Genomic DNA, 15066 nt, shown 5'->3' on the forward strand with positions numbered 1-15066 from the left:
CACTGCCCCCTCCCTGTCACTGGCTGCACCCAATCACCTCTACACAATCAGCAACAGCAGCACCGTCCCCTCCCAGTCCCGGCGTCACGTGCTCCAGTGTTTAGAAAATGTTACATTGTATCAAGTTTTATTTCCGCTTAAACAAACAAATACACAGCGCGGTCTCCTTCTAGACACAGTGTAACACTGACAGCTTCCTCTATGAGACAAGCTGTGGAAGTAATGATTGCTCTTCTAGAAAGGTGGGTACTGAATTGTGCATGGTATGGGGTCTCCCCCCCCCCCCAGGGCTCTTAAACCACAGAAGCTTGCACTTCTTGAGTGATGGTGGAAACCAGTGCTTACAATAAAGGTTTAAATAAGCTCCTAGCTGCATGCAGACACAATGCACAAATAGTGTATATGGAACGCAGTTCCTGCCCCATTGGAGCTTACAGTCTAAATTCCCTAACACACACACACACACACATATCAATTTATAAGGCCATGGTGGGGAATCAAACTCCTGACCCCAGTGCTGTGAGGCAGAAGCGCTAACCACTGAGCCACCGTGCTTACTGACTTAGTGACTAGAACTTAATGTGAGTTCAGTGCTGTTAGTAGCTGTATATTTGTATAATAGTCTGGCTATGAATATAAGGTAACATGCTTTTGTACACTGATGCTCTTAATCCTACCTCTATTGGCCCATGAAGTGCAGGAAGGTATAACATTGTAATAAGCACTACATATGGGTTATATGTGCACTGTTTCTGTCCTTCAGAAATCTGCTCCCCCCCCCCCCCCCCCCCCCAGTTAGAGAATCTGCCACTGTCTGATATGCAATTCCTAAACTAATAAAACACCACGATGAACAGAAGGAGATCATATGTTTGCAATCGTTTATGAATCTATCAGGTATATAATACCCTGGCTAGAAGTGCAGAATAATGTATTATGAAAACAATCTATAGAATAATACAATAGGGTTGAAATAATTACATTTCAATGCAGTCTGTACTGAGAATCACTGACCTGACAGCAACCGGAGAGCTTACACTCTAACAAACCAACTGTATGACTTATATAAACTAATTTATATATTAGTATTATTGTGGTCTTTTTATAGCTATCAGCATTTGAATATAATGTCCTAGTAATGGACAGGTAAATAGTTTCACATTACATGACTATTATTATTATTTATTTACATAGCATCAACATGCAGAGAATATTTAATTATCGACAACAGCCTCTACCCCATTGGAGCTAACACTCATAATGAATCCTAGGGATAGATTTACTTAACAGCAGGTTTGAAAAAGTGGAAATGTTGCCTTTAGCAACCAATCAGATTCTAGTTGTCATTTTGTAGAATGTACTAAATAAATAAACAAGTGTGATCATTGCACCTTTCATACAGAAGCAGAGATATGACATTGGACAGGTTATCATCGTTCAGTAACAAGACAAATCTATAAACCCTGATGCTGCAATTTGACCATCTGGTCAGGAGTATTTCAGGTATGTGACCGTCAGGTGTCTTTGTTTCATACTTCAGGTTCCTGTCCCAGCTGGTTGTCACACAGAGAAAAACTGTCATTCTACAACCATATAAATCCTTGTTACATCCAGCGAGGACCCAGCTATTCTGGAACCAGCCAGTCAGACGGTAGGAGGTCATTGCAACAAGTGATTATATATATATATATACAGAGAGAGAGATATAGATAATGTATATGTAACATATTCAGCAATGCTGGGTTACTAGTTATCTAGAGAGAATTCATTCTTATGAAGATGATTAATCTGGTAATTTGTTAGGTTATCTTAATAAATTTCTTAACCACACTCTTAACGTGTCTGGTGTATCATATTATCACCATCACAGTTCACATAAGACTTGGATTTATTCTTTACTCAATCAGCCCTCTGACCAGCATCGCTGTGTTACTGGATCGTACAGCCCACTAAGCACTTTCTACCTTTGCAATCTGTCTGGACCGAAATGCAAAATGGGCAGCACGGTGGCTCAGTGGTTAGCACTTCTGCCTCACAGCACTGGGGTCATGAGTCCAGTTCCTGACCATGGCCTTATCTGTGTGGAGTTTGTATGTTCTCCCCGTGTTTGCGTGGGTTTCCTCCGGGTGCTCCGGTTTCCTCCCACACTCCAAAAACATACTGGTAGGTTAATTGGCTGCTATTAAACAGATCCTATTCTCTCTCTCTCTCTGTCTGTGTGTGTTAGAGAATTTAGACTGTAAGCCCCAATGGGGCAGGGACTGATGTGAGTGAGTTCTCTGTACAGCGCTGCAGAATTAGTGGCGCTATATAAATAACTGATGATGATGATGATACCTCATCTTACCCTCATCTATCAGACTCCCATTGTCCCATATAATGTAACCTTGTGAGCAGGGCCCTCTTACCTCTCTGTCTGTATGTATTACCCAGTATTGTTTTATTACTGTGTTTCTTCCCAATTGTACAGCGCTACGGAATATGCTGGCGCTATATAAATAAATGCTAACAATAACTCGACAGTCTGTCCTGTTTTGTTGCATAACATTTACTCCCAAATCTCCAATATTCCCTGAGTACTGCTGATAATCCCATGCATGAAACAAGAGGGGTATAATGTTCAGGGAGAGTTCATGCAGAGGCGCACGCAGGTTTCCCCCCCCCCCCCCCCCTGACCAAAACGGTATAGGACAGCAGCTCCGTTTCGGCAGCGCTGTCCTATACCGCAGCCGCGGCGCTGCCAAAGAAGCGTCTGCGCCGCGGCTCCTGTATAGGACAGTGCCGCTATGGTGGTGTTATGTGCGTATTGTCGCTAATCAATAACGATTGTCGAACCTCGAGTTGTGTTTCCAAAGCACAAAGATTTATTCGCAAATAGTAGAATAAATATGCTCAAGCGAAGTAATAGTAAATACAGCCGTTACTTATCGCAGGCGCTCTGGATCCAGTGCAGTCATTCAATCCTGAAGTCTGGGGACAAGATGTCTGCACTCTGGATCACAAGCTGCTGCTTATATACACAATCACATACAGTAATACAATGAAGATGGTATAGCTTGCATCTATTGGTCCAGGTCTCAGGAAGGTCCAAGGGGTTGTCAATCATTGGCTGGTTCATCCTAAGGATTCCAAAGGAGGGGGTCATCTCTGCAGGGGGTATGCGCTGCTCTTCCCGCCAGGATTCCTTAGTCTTAAGTAGTTCATAATTCCCTATCATTCATAACTTGTGTATGCACTCTGCGATTCCCTCGCAGGGTGAACCAAACAGTAGGATATGTAACAAGGTTCAATATGATACCACTCATGATGTTATTCCTTTAACCCGTTCCGTGTATTTCACTAATATGCATGTAACTCTGATATAACATATAAATACTACTATATTTCGACATAACTGACTATGTGTTGCAACTACCATTAATGTTCACTATTTTATAAGTATGCGTGTTTGTGCGAATGTGTGGTAAAAGACCAATTACTGTTGCTGCCATGTGTAGTGGATGCGTACGCCCTTTCACGCCGTAGCGTGCCCTTGTACGTAGATGCATACCGTACGCATCTTTTCAGACAAAGACAACCAAGTTTGCTAGACTTTAATTGAAATGACTTTATCCAATTTGCTGACTTCGACAGTGGGCACTAAGTTAGCGCAGGGGGGCTGGAGACTCAGAAACCCCCCCTGCGTGCGTCACTGTCATGAAAGAAATTATCTGCAGAAACGGAGCTCTCGTAAGCACTGCTGCTGCCCAGGTAATGTAGGGTTAAACATAGGCAAACCGAGCAGGGTTTCCGAGTGCCTGGAAACCCTCCTCCAAGTCTGGGGCACTGTATAATTGAGGTGGCTGGACCCTGCCCCCGCTTCACACAGCTCTGCTCGAAAAGGGAATGCTGCGTGCACCTAACAGTAGTGCACGCAGCATTGCCCATGTATATTATGGGGATAGGGAGAGTTGGAGAGCAGCCAAGCACTGTCTAATATTATAGCTACGCTCCCATGCATGCTGGTCACGCCCACTGGCGGCATGGTGTGGAAACCCCCCTCCAATCCTGCGTTTGCCCCTGTTAAACTAAATCCAGTTTGGGGGCTGGTTCCGATGCTCTGCAGTAGACCTCGGTACATATCGGGGAAATGGACGATGGAACGGAGCGATGTTCTGCAGATCTCTAGAGATGTTGGTGGATGAATCATCTACCAATTATTTTTTTTAAAAAAACAAAAAACTAAAGAGGGTTCTCGACTGATTCGTGGAGACCTATTATTTATCAGGAAGCTGTTTAAAAAAAAATACAGCCTTAGAAAATGATACAATGGATGTGAGTAAATCTTTTACATATGTAAAACTTTGTGTGTCCATCACTGCCAGAAGTGTTTGTTTCTTTGTTTGCATACACGAGGGGAGGGAGTACCACCATTGTAGGGGGTTCGGTAGTTACGCGCCCCCACCCCCCAAATAAAAAAATAATAGAAAAATAAAAAATTAAGTCTGAAATACAGCTATGCAGACTCAGTAATAAAACCGTGATTCTCTGTGACATGAAATTAGCCTGGCCATGAAGTGGGGAAGTTGTTGAACTAAATCTCCTGTGTATTATAACGTTTAAATTAGTCCCGAGTGACGTTATAACTTATAATCATTGCCAGGCACCATTTATGAGGACTTGGGTATTATAATTTATAATGCAGCCCATACTGTAGATTACAAGGTCATTATTTATTATTGTGTGTTATATAGCACCAACATATTCCGCAGCGCTGTAAAGAACATATTTTATGATTCACATCAGTCCCTGCCCCATTGGAGCTTACAGTCTAAACTCTGTACCACATAAACACACCAGTCTAAGTCTGCGAATAGAAAATTATTATTTTATAATTCAATATGTAAACCGTGAAATATAAAATAATACATTAACTCCCATGGAACAATGCCCCCTAGTGGCTAAGTAATTCTAGGCATTTGTAGCGTAACTTCTGCACCATCTTAATACTAATTCTGCAGCGCTGTACAGAGAACTCACTCACCTTATCGGTTGTTGCTGGGGACCGACTGATTTGCCTTGCCACTGTCCCCTTTCTTTATCCCAAATGCACCCTCTGATCACAGTAGGAGGGGCTTACAATTGCTGGGACCACTGGACTCCTTACCGGCATCCAGTACCAGGTTTCTTCTGGGTGACTGATGCTGCTGGTGCACCCCCTTGCCTGCCCACGTGGGCTGGTAACCCTGACTTCTTGCTATAGATCAGGGTGCTGTGGATGGTTCCCCCTGGCTTATCACACTGGCCAGAGCTGCAGGTAGCAGGCAGAACGTTGTTATAAGATGCTGGGTCCCAACCTCAGAACAGCCAGATAATAAATTAGATTTGGTCTAATCTGTAGGGCACAGGAATTACAGCAGGTAAGTAGTCATCAAAGCAGGATCTTGAAGCAGTGATGTTTTATTAGCTCAAGTAGTCCTTATAAGGACAGTTACATACTAGTTTGTGGTACTAGCGATCTGGAAGCTACAGATGGAATGATACAAAACATGGTCAAACATTGCTTATTTTATACAGATTCTGACACATGTTGACAGGGGGGTAACCCCGCCCTCTGATCCTAGATGGCACCACAAAGACTGAGATATTACATCGGATATTTAACATCACAATGTGGTATAACCTCTAAACTTGGAGTTTAACTTTAACAAAATTTACACCAATCTGTGACTTCCTAAATCACTTTCTGTTAAGTTTTTAGGTATTATATCTCTCTCAGGCACATTACATATAAAAATTAGCCATCTTTTCCCAGACTCCTAATTGCATTTCCATCCTCATTAAACTTTCAGCAGTGCTCCTCACAGTGACAGGTGATTTTTCTTTTTCTGCACGTACGACCGAGCAACAGCTATAATTGACATTTTATTAATTCTGGTTAAGGCTCCTCACCGACTGGTGTTAAATCATATTTTTATTAGTGTTTGTTAATGCTACTAAAAGCATCTGAATGGGGATGGACCCTAATTGATGCCCAAATGTGTTTAGAAGTGGAAGCTACACGTTCTCGTCTATTAGATGCTCCTGGATTCTCTTACTTGTGTTTACAGCAAGTGAACACCAGGGGTCAGTGGAGTTTCCCATTTGCAATACCATTATTGGGTATCGGCTCATGTCCTATGTGATTACGTTTCACATGTAGTTTCACCGTGGGGTCTACTCACACCAGTGTTTAGCCAGCCATGCTGGTAATAAGATCCATTACCTGTACTCTAATTTTAATATTTATTATACAATATATGCAGTTATACAAAATATCTTCTTTGCCTAAATATTCACAAACTTGAGATAATAGAAGTGGAGGTTTTATGGTAATTCCCACAGTTACACCTCTCTCTGGGGTCAGGTGTCTCTTCCTTATCCCCAAAATCTCATACTTTAAAATTCTGCATTTAGTGATGAAGTTTCTAATAAAATAGTTTCTTAGGGAAAGGGACAAAACCGCTTAAAAAATCAGGAACATAGTGTAAATTTACTGTGTGCGTTCCCAATATTCATTGTATAATTACATCCAAATTAATGTAGTTGGGTTTTTGTTTTGCTTTTCTAAAACTAGTTCTATACGTTGTGAGATAAACTGGAGAGAAGAAAACACTAAAACATTGGTAAAGTTTTGAAAAAATCTTTCTCACTTTTATAGTATCGTAAACAAATACAATTATTAAATTGAAATTATGTTTGATTGTACCCAGCACAGGGAATGTTTATAATATATATAGTTTTATGATCTCTATGTCCAGACTATGAATCCACTCTGGGGGGTGTCTGGGTCCTCTTTAATTGCTCTTTAATATTTTTGAACTTTTTTTGACCTGACCACACTCCCACGACCTAGTACTCGACCCCGATGATGTCACTTGACCAATAGACCACGCCCCCAAGTCAGTGTGTAGTGAAAGAATTATCACACTTTGGGAAGAGAAGACAAATAATGGCACCTCTCCTGAATGGTGAACCCTGCAAGCACTCTCTAGCACCATCATAGACTCTAGATTAAGTCCTATAACAAGAATATTTCCTACATCATCCAGTAATCTTTATATTAAACAAATACAAAATACAAATATAGCCCCATTAAACTATTGTTCAGTTTACTAGGCAACTTTCTGTGTGTTTCTGGATAATGGGGAATACAGATCTGGGGGGGATCCGGATTGTTATCTGGCTGTTTGTGCTTGGTATTGTCCTAATGATTGATGTGGCTTTCGTTGCTATTTAGTGATTGTGGGGAGGTACCGAGGACTCTTCTTTTCAACTCTCAGGGGTATAATTATTAAACTGCGGGTTTGAAAAAGTGGAGATGTTGCCTATAGCAACCGATCAGATTCTAGTTATCATTTATTTAGTATATTCTACAAAATGACAGCTAGAATCTGATTGGTTGTTATAGGCAACATCTCCACTTTTTTAAACCCGCAGTTTAGTAAATATACCCCTCAGTCTTTTAGCAGATAGAATTCTTGCAATCAATTGGTTTAACGTTTGTGGTCTCAAGATGGACTGGGCTGTAAATATCCCCGAACAATGTCTCCCATTAGCTGAGTAATTTATTTACACACAGATAAACCTGCAACAATCAGACAACGATCTCCATCTACTCACTGAATACAATTAGTTACAACGCTTCCTGCTGGGATAAGTAAAGGTCAAGTTACTATTGTGAATAAACTGGTAAATACGTCATCTCACAGGGTCTGATTCATGTTTAGAGGCAACCTGACCGCAAACTGCATTTTAAAAAAGAACACGGAACTTGGGAGGAGTTCTGACCATATTCCGATACAAGCGTCGTGTATCAAGATACTTCTCAGTTTGAATCTGGGTGTAAGTACACTCTTTCTAAACGTTACTGGCTGTATGTAGACACCCAGAACAGACTGCAGTGTATGTACAAGCGTCTATACCAAAACTCTTATCCATTCTCTCATCATCTCCCGTTTTGACTACTGCAACCTCCTGCTATCTGGCATTCCTGACACCCGTATATCCACACTTCAATCCATCCTAAATGCTGCTGTAAGACTGATCTTCCTCTCTCACCGCTCCACTACTTTGCAAATCCCTACACTGGCTCCCTGTGTCCTCCAGAATCAAATTCAAATTTTCTCACCCTTACCTACAAAGCCCTAAACAACACCCCCCCTGCATACATCTCAAATCTTATATCAAAATACTCTCCCTCCCGCCCTCTTAGATCTACCTCTGACCTGCACCTTGTCTCGTCTCTGGTAACCTCCTCTCACTCTTGCCTACAAGACTTCTCCCGTGCTGCTCCCCACTTATGGAATTCCCTACCACGCTCAATCAGGCTTTCCCACAGCCTTCAAATCTTTAGACGCTCTTAAATACCCATCTATTATTTAGAGGTGACCTTATCCCCGATAACACTATTCACACTAATGCACCATCACAACTGTCCCATTCTCCACTCTGAGCCACACTCGCTCCTCTTGTTTCAGCTGCGCCCTCTTCCCCTTAGAATGTAAGATCTCTAATGAGCAGAGTCCTTCATAACCTTTGTTTTCATGTCTGCATTTATATTGTCCACCTTGTATGTCCCTGTTTTATGAATGTAATGATTTCCCTACTGTACGGCGCTGCGGAGCCTTATAAATATACAATAATAATAATATTCAATAAAAGGTTAATTTATTGTCTTTTTTTTTATTAAAGTGTTCTGATGTGACAACTTTTAATAGTATAATCATTTAATAAGAGTATGAATTTTACATTAAATCAAGATGCTATTTAAAGTGTTTGTTTTGTTGATCCATACACACTACATTTATTTCTGGATACATCCGCACTGGATTCTTTCAAGTTATGACAGTTTTGCATCTTGGCTGCGGGTGCAAATCTACACTATATGCCCAGCACAGCTTCCCTGTAAATGTGCAGTGTACGTACATGGCTCTTGTACTGAGCTTACGCTCATTAAACCAGCAGTGTGGTATTATTACTCTTTGAGTCATAGATAAGTGCAGTTTGGCAGCAGGTGTGAGCCACGGGGAGGCGTATAAGAACTGTATTGTATACTGCTTGGCACCGTGCTATATTAAACTGTTGCTTTCAAATAAAATTATTTGTGGTCATGTTGGTGATGAAAGATCAATAACTCTAAAAATGTTTTGTCCTTGAGAAATGCACTTGGAAATTAGATTTGAAACTGTTTCGGGAATATTACTACAGCTGACCACAAGATGGCGACATTCACTACTTTTAAAAAGAACAGCCTCCCTTCACTGAAGCTGTGCGTCCCCCCTCTCCCAAATTACGCCCCTGATAATCCATTTCAAAGTAGCTTGGCCGAATGTCCTTAATAATAATTTTACTGATAATCTGACTGTTCCCTCCAGCATTAGTAATTTAGAAAACTGTTGCTGGAGGTTAGATATAAGCAGACCCTGGATGCACAGTTCATCAATGTCATTGGGGAATTGTTGTCCATAGGGGGGGAATATATTAAAGGTCGATTTCATTTTGAAAATTAATTAAAATCACCCATAAAGCAGGAATGAATTGTTCCCTAATTCTCTATTGAATGTGGTCTATGAATGCAGCACACACCCTGGAAACACCCATTGAAATTAATATTAAAGAGTTTTTAAAAATATCACAGCTAAAAGTCCCCTTTTTAAAAAAAAATAAAATAAAACCAAATCACCACAATTCACTTGTTTTAGGAACAAAATATCTATTTACTAGATTAAAGAGCTTGGTGGATGAATTCGCAATTTTATTATGGCAAATTTTGAAGATCTTTAAACAGATGAACAAAATTAATCTTTATTCCCCCTTAGATTTGATCCTTGTCGTCCAGATTATGAGATGATCTGACACTAGGCCAATCCCTCATCCTCTCCCAACAATTTTTAAAAGCAAAATCGTGACAACACAGCCCCCTTTCTTTATCTGCCCAAATCATACTCCAATCATCATCACCATTTATTTATATAGCGCCACTGATTCCGCAGCGCTGTACAGAGAACTCATTCACATCAGTCCCGGCCCCATTGGAGCTTACAGTCTAAATTTCCTAATATACACATACACATACAGACCGAGAGAGACTAAGGACAATTTATAGCAGCCCATTAACCTACCAGTATGTATTTGGAGTGTGGGAGGAAACCGGAGCACCCGGAGGAAACCCATGCAAACACGGGAAGAACATACACACTCCACACAGATAAGGCCATGGTCGGGAATTGAACTCATGACCTCAGTGCTGTGAGGCAGAAGTGCTAACCACTACGCCACCGTGCTCCAATCCACTCAACTCCACCCCCAAGTTCTCCTGAAGCCCCACCCCCTTTTATTAATTTCTCATGGTCAACCCTACATCAATCAAATTCCTTTGCAATGCAGAATACCCAATTCCAGGGGGCAAGTACACCAAGCCACAAATTAGACTAGACCAAGACCAGGGATGGCTGTAACCCTTCCAAATCTTTTTTATTTTTGTCTCAGGGTTTTTTATTTCTAATCAGAAACCAGGGAGATTTGACCACTAGAGGGCAGCCTTGTCCTTTGCAGGGTAATCCATAGTGAATTACATCTGTAATCCTTCTGAGTTTTTTCACGAAGGCAGCTACTTGCACAGTCTTATGAATAAATATAGAATATGGGATTCGCTTCCATCAGCCACTTCAAATTATAAGTGTTGGTGCTCCAGGGCAAGTACTGCAGGAATCCTCCATGTTTGCAATAAATATTCAGCAATCAGAAAAGATATCATGCAGGCAATACACCCAGGAACTCCCTTCAAGAGCGCATCAGAGCTGGGTTATTGAAAGACAGATGGGGATCATATGTAACAATGATTCAGGGGCTTATCCTCCACATTACACCTGAAGAAGGTGCGTTGTTCTCACACATACCAGCCCCCGCCCCTCACTAAGTAATCACTAATGGCCACACTTTAAGTTCCACTAGTTAATACCACCCTGTCGCCTCTGATCTGCGCTCCCACCTCCTGCGGTGTGATGCAAAAGCAGCTGCTCCGATCACTTGACACAGAGCTTCACCCGCAGCTCTTGGTCTGTCTTGTTCAGTCCTCAAGAGCTACCAACAGTTCATGTTTTCAGGATTACTTTAATCACACACAGATGAGCTAATCTATTTGACTGGGTAGGTAATTATCTTACATGTTTCTACAGACAGAAATCCTGAAAATATGACCTGTTGGTAGCTCTTGAGGACTGAACTTGGACACCTCTGGTCTAGATGATCCAACCAACGCTCTTCAAATTGCACATCTACCCCCTGCCCTCAGGAGATGTTTCTCCAAACTAGATGTGCGAGAGAAAAAATCCACAGAGGGCAAACCTCCAACTGGCCGCATACGCCTCCTTTCCCTGCTTCCATCCTCTCCCCTCTGCGCCCATAAAATGCCCCCACATAGCGCCACATCCCTCCTTCAGACTTCCACACATACCAGCCCAACCCACCTCTCACTTATTAACTATCAACTAATAGCTACATTTTAACTACCACTAGTTGATACCACCCACCCTCCTCTGATCTGCGTTCCCACCTCCTGCGGTGCGCGGTCATGTGACGTGGAAGAAGGAACAGCGTCACCATCAACTCATTCCATTGACCAGTTCAGACTTCGGCTTCTATCTCTGTAAACCTTCAGCAGTATTAGATCTGCAGTTGCGCAATTCCTCCCATACGGCGCTGACAAAAAGGCGTTTTCCCAGCTCTGCGACCAGTTTGCGCTGTGGAAATAACGCCCTGTGTCTCTGATGCAGTCCTGCGCAGCTGTCAGATCTCACTGGTAGACTACAAATAACTCTGAGATAATTAGTGGTAACACAGATACCTGTTGTTCTCCGTATAGCAAAAGGTGACCAGTCTGGGAGACATCTAGGGGTAAATTGATTAAGCTGCTAGTTTGAAAAAGTGGAGATGTTGCCTATAGCAACCAATCCGATTCTAGTTATCATTTATTTAGTGCATTCTGCAAAATAACTAGAATCTAATTGGTTGCTATAGGCAACATCTCCACTTTTTCAAACCCGCAGTTTAGTAAATATACGCCCTAGACATGTTTCATCCTTTATTCTGATACTATAAAATAGTCACAATGTAGACTTTTGTGCAAGATACTGTTCACAACAATATCCTCTTTAACACAATGTTTAAACGTAAACAGTTTACCCAGGTTTAATCCCTACATCTCTTTTAAATGAATTTGTGTTTCCTTCCTATATATTTATATTAAGCTGAAGTCTCCGTACTCCGGAGGGAATTGCTGATATTGAAACACTTGTTGCGTCCGCCAGATGTGATCCAGCAGCATAAATCTCCTTAATCTGCCCTTGGACGTGGTCACAGGAGAGACGGGGACACAGTGACACTGATACAGCTGGAGCGAGCTCAGCACTGTAATATTTATAGAGGGAGAGACATTGTGTTTCACTGACAGCCGGGCGAGAGACGCGGGGTCTGCTCTCTATGTATTAACCCTTCATTGTTAGGGGACACTTGTTGGAAGTCTGAGGGAGTAGCAGCGAGCGAGTCGTTGGCCAATAATTCTATTTTGTATATGAGTGTTACACCCGCGTTACAGGTCATTTGCAAGAGGGCAGAGAACCACTGGGTCCCCCACTTTTCCTTTCTGGAAGGTTTAATAAATCCAACCCTCTGCCCAGGGGCAAGGGGGCACCTTGCCCCTGGGCAGATGTCCTGGGACCACCCCGGACCGGTCCCGTAACGGGCTACCTTGGGCTGGTCACTGGGCCATCTGTATTTTTTTTTCTTTAAAAAAAGGCTGCCGAGTTCAGTCTTGCCCACCCAGGTTGAAATTTGCCCGAGGGGCAAGACTGCCTCTAGCAGTGTGAATCCTCAAATGTGACAAACTACGACCACCAGAGGGCACCACCAGTCACACTTGTATAAAGTTGCCCTAAGTCTACATCGACCTGCAGGTCTGGTTATATTATTCAGAACACCCGTGTTTTTGAAACAAGACCGGGATGCTGAAGAGATGGGGGGTTTTTAGCTCACGATTTTGCAGATATGTGAATAGTGAGATGATCTACATGTCCTGAGCCTTCAAGTAAAAAACATTAGATGAAATACTGAGTGTGCAAATACTGTATAATGACGGTAAATGTAATGCAGGGGCGCACGCGGCTGCTGTATAGTACAGTGCTGCCGAAACAGAGCTGCTGCGCATGCGCGGACGCCCCTGTAATGTGTGATGGGTACAGTGTATGTTGTGTACTGAAGAACAGGTATATAACTGGATTTGGAACATTTTTGCTGTAGGCCTCCTATGATGAAACTCAAAAACGTGACTCTGCAAGTGAGCAAAATAATTGTACAAAAAACTCTCTTGGAATCAGCATCCGTTGTATATCGCCAACATAACTTACCACTTGGCCGTGTCAGACGCTGGGGATACACTTGCAGATGCGTAGTGACATTAATAGCCCAGACTTGTGCTGTCAGTTCCACTACTACTAATGATTGTGAAAATATTTTAAGAAAAGTTAAAATGTAAGCATTGAAAAATGCTTTATTCAATTAATACAGCCATTTTTTTCCAATGATTTTCTTTCCGTTAGCGCCATCCTGAGATGGAGATAATAAAATAAACTACTGCATGAGGAAACTAGCGACGGCAGTAACAATTTGTTATCTGTTTGTGAAGACGACGTCATCTGCAAAAATATTTGTTTGTCAAGAGGGCTTTTACACGCTTTGAAAAATATTTCCTTAGATCCCCATCTCCAGCCATTAGCTAATCACTGCGGATTAAAGATTATATATATATATATCTATATCTTTAATCCGCAGTGATCAGCTAATGGCTGGAGATGGGGATCTAAGGAAATATATATATGTGTGTGTGTGTGTGTGTGTGTGTGTGTGTGTGTGTGTGTGTGTGTGTGTGTGTGTGTGTGTGTGTGTGTGTGTGTGTGTGTGTGTGTGTGTGTGTGTGTGTAACTAAATTCACTAAAAATGTAATCTTTTTTTTTTTTTTGGGATGCAGAAGTAGGAGCCCCCAGCAGCCCATCCAGTCACAGTCCGCGGAATGATGCACCAGAAAAGATGCTCAGCCTGCTGAATGTGCCCCTTCCTCAGAAATTGGTGCATTTTTAAGAGCAAGAACACAACGACAGTTGCACTTCCATAAATGACCACTAGGGAGTGCTGTAGAGCTGGGATCTGACGGTTAATGTGGTGTCAATCTCTGCACAACCTGTCACTCACACAGGCTGGAATCTGAGAACAACCTAAAGCCTAATGCAGTCAGTGTGCAGGATTCTCCAGATACTAAATGATCCCAAAACCCTGGTGACCCCCGTGCTCTGAGCCTCCCTCCCCTGCTGCAGTCTGAGCTATGGACACCACACACCACTCCTCTCCCACAGCCCACACTGTCATCTGATGAGATCTAACAGCCCCGTCTACAGTTACTCATCAGCCAGGAGAAACAATTAACAAGAATGACTGAACTTCTCAGCCAATAAATTATGTGTAACGCAGAACAAATCAGCTCAGATGATCGCTCTCTGAAGGGTTTAATCTTTACCGAATGGCAGTGATTTAATACAGCCAGTTAAAGGGTTAATAACACCTAAAATACTAGATGGCCTATGTTACAGAGGAACGAGCAACAATTACCAATATGTGCATGAAATTTGATATATAGTTTTAAAAATATATATATTTTTGTTACGGGGAGGAGAGCTTTGTTCCCGAGTGATAAAGGGTACACCTAAGCAGGAATGACCTTCCTGTAGAAAGTTATATGCAGGTGCTGCATCCAGCCTGGTGACCTGCTACAGGTGACGGTCTGTGTTCTCTATTATGTGAACCTCTCTGAGGAATTAATGATTAACAGCACCTGACCCATTAAAGTTACTTTGTTCTCCGTTTACTTGGCAATAATTCATCTAACAGCCGCCTTAAATGTCAGCTTGCCTGTCACAATTAAGGGCAGATTGCTGGGAATTAGATATGAAGAATTCGATTTAAGTATTACAGCCATCAAAACTTTACAGAGTGAGG

At 42.1% G+C, this 15066-nt stretch overlaps 1 long non-coding RNA gene across 1 annotated transcript; it reads left to right on the top strand.

Moving 5' to 3' along the window:
* Positions 1 to 60: 60 nt before the first annotated feature.
* Positions 61 to 14931, top strand: LOC142104557 (uncharacterized). Its single transcript, XR_012679594.1, has 3 exons — positions 61 to 242; positions 1541 to 1651; positions 14045 to 14931. It is a non-coding gene; the product is annotated as an uncharacterized LOC142104557 (long non-coding RNA).
* The last annotated feature ends 135 nt before the right edge of the window (positions 14932 to 15066 follow it).

The sequence above is a fragment of the Mixophyes fleayi genome, chromosome 10, assembly GCF_038048845.1.
Source record: "Mixophyes fleayi isolate aMixFle1 chromosome 10, aMixFle1.hap1, whole genome shotgun sequence".
Classification (NCBI taxonomy): domain Eukaryota; kingdom Metazoa; phylum Chordata; class Amphibia; order Anura; family Limnodynastidae; genus Mixophyes; species Mixophyes fleayi.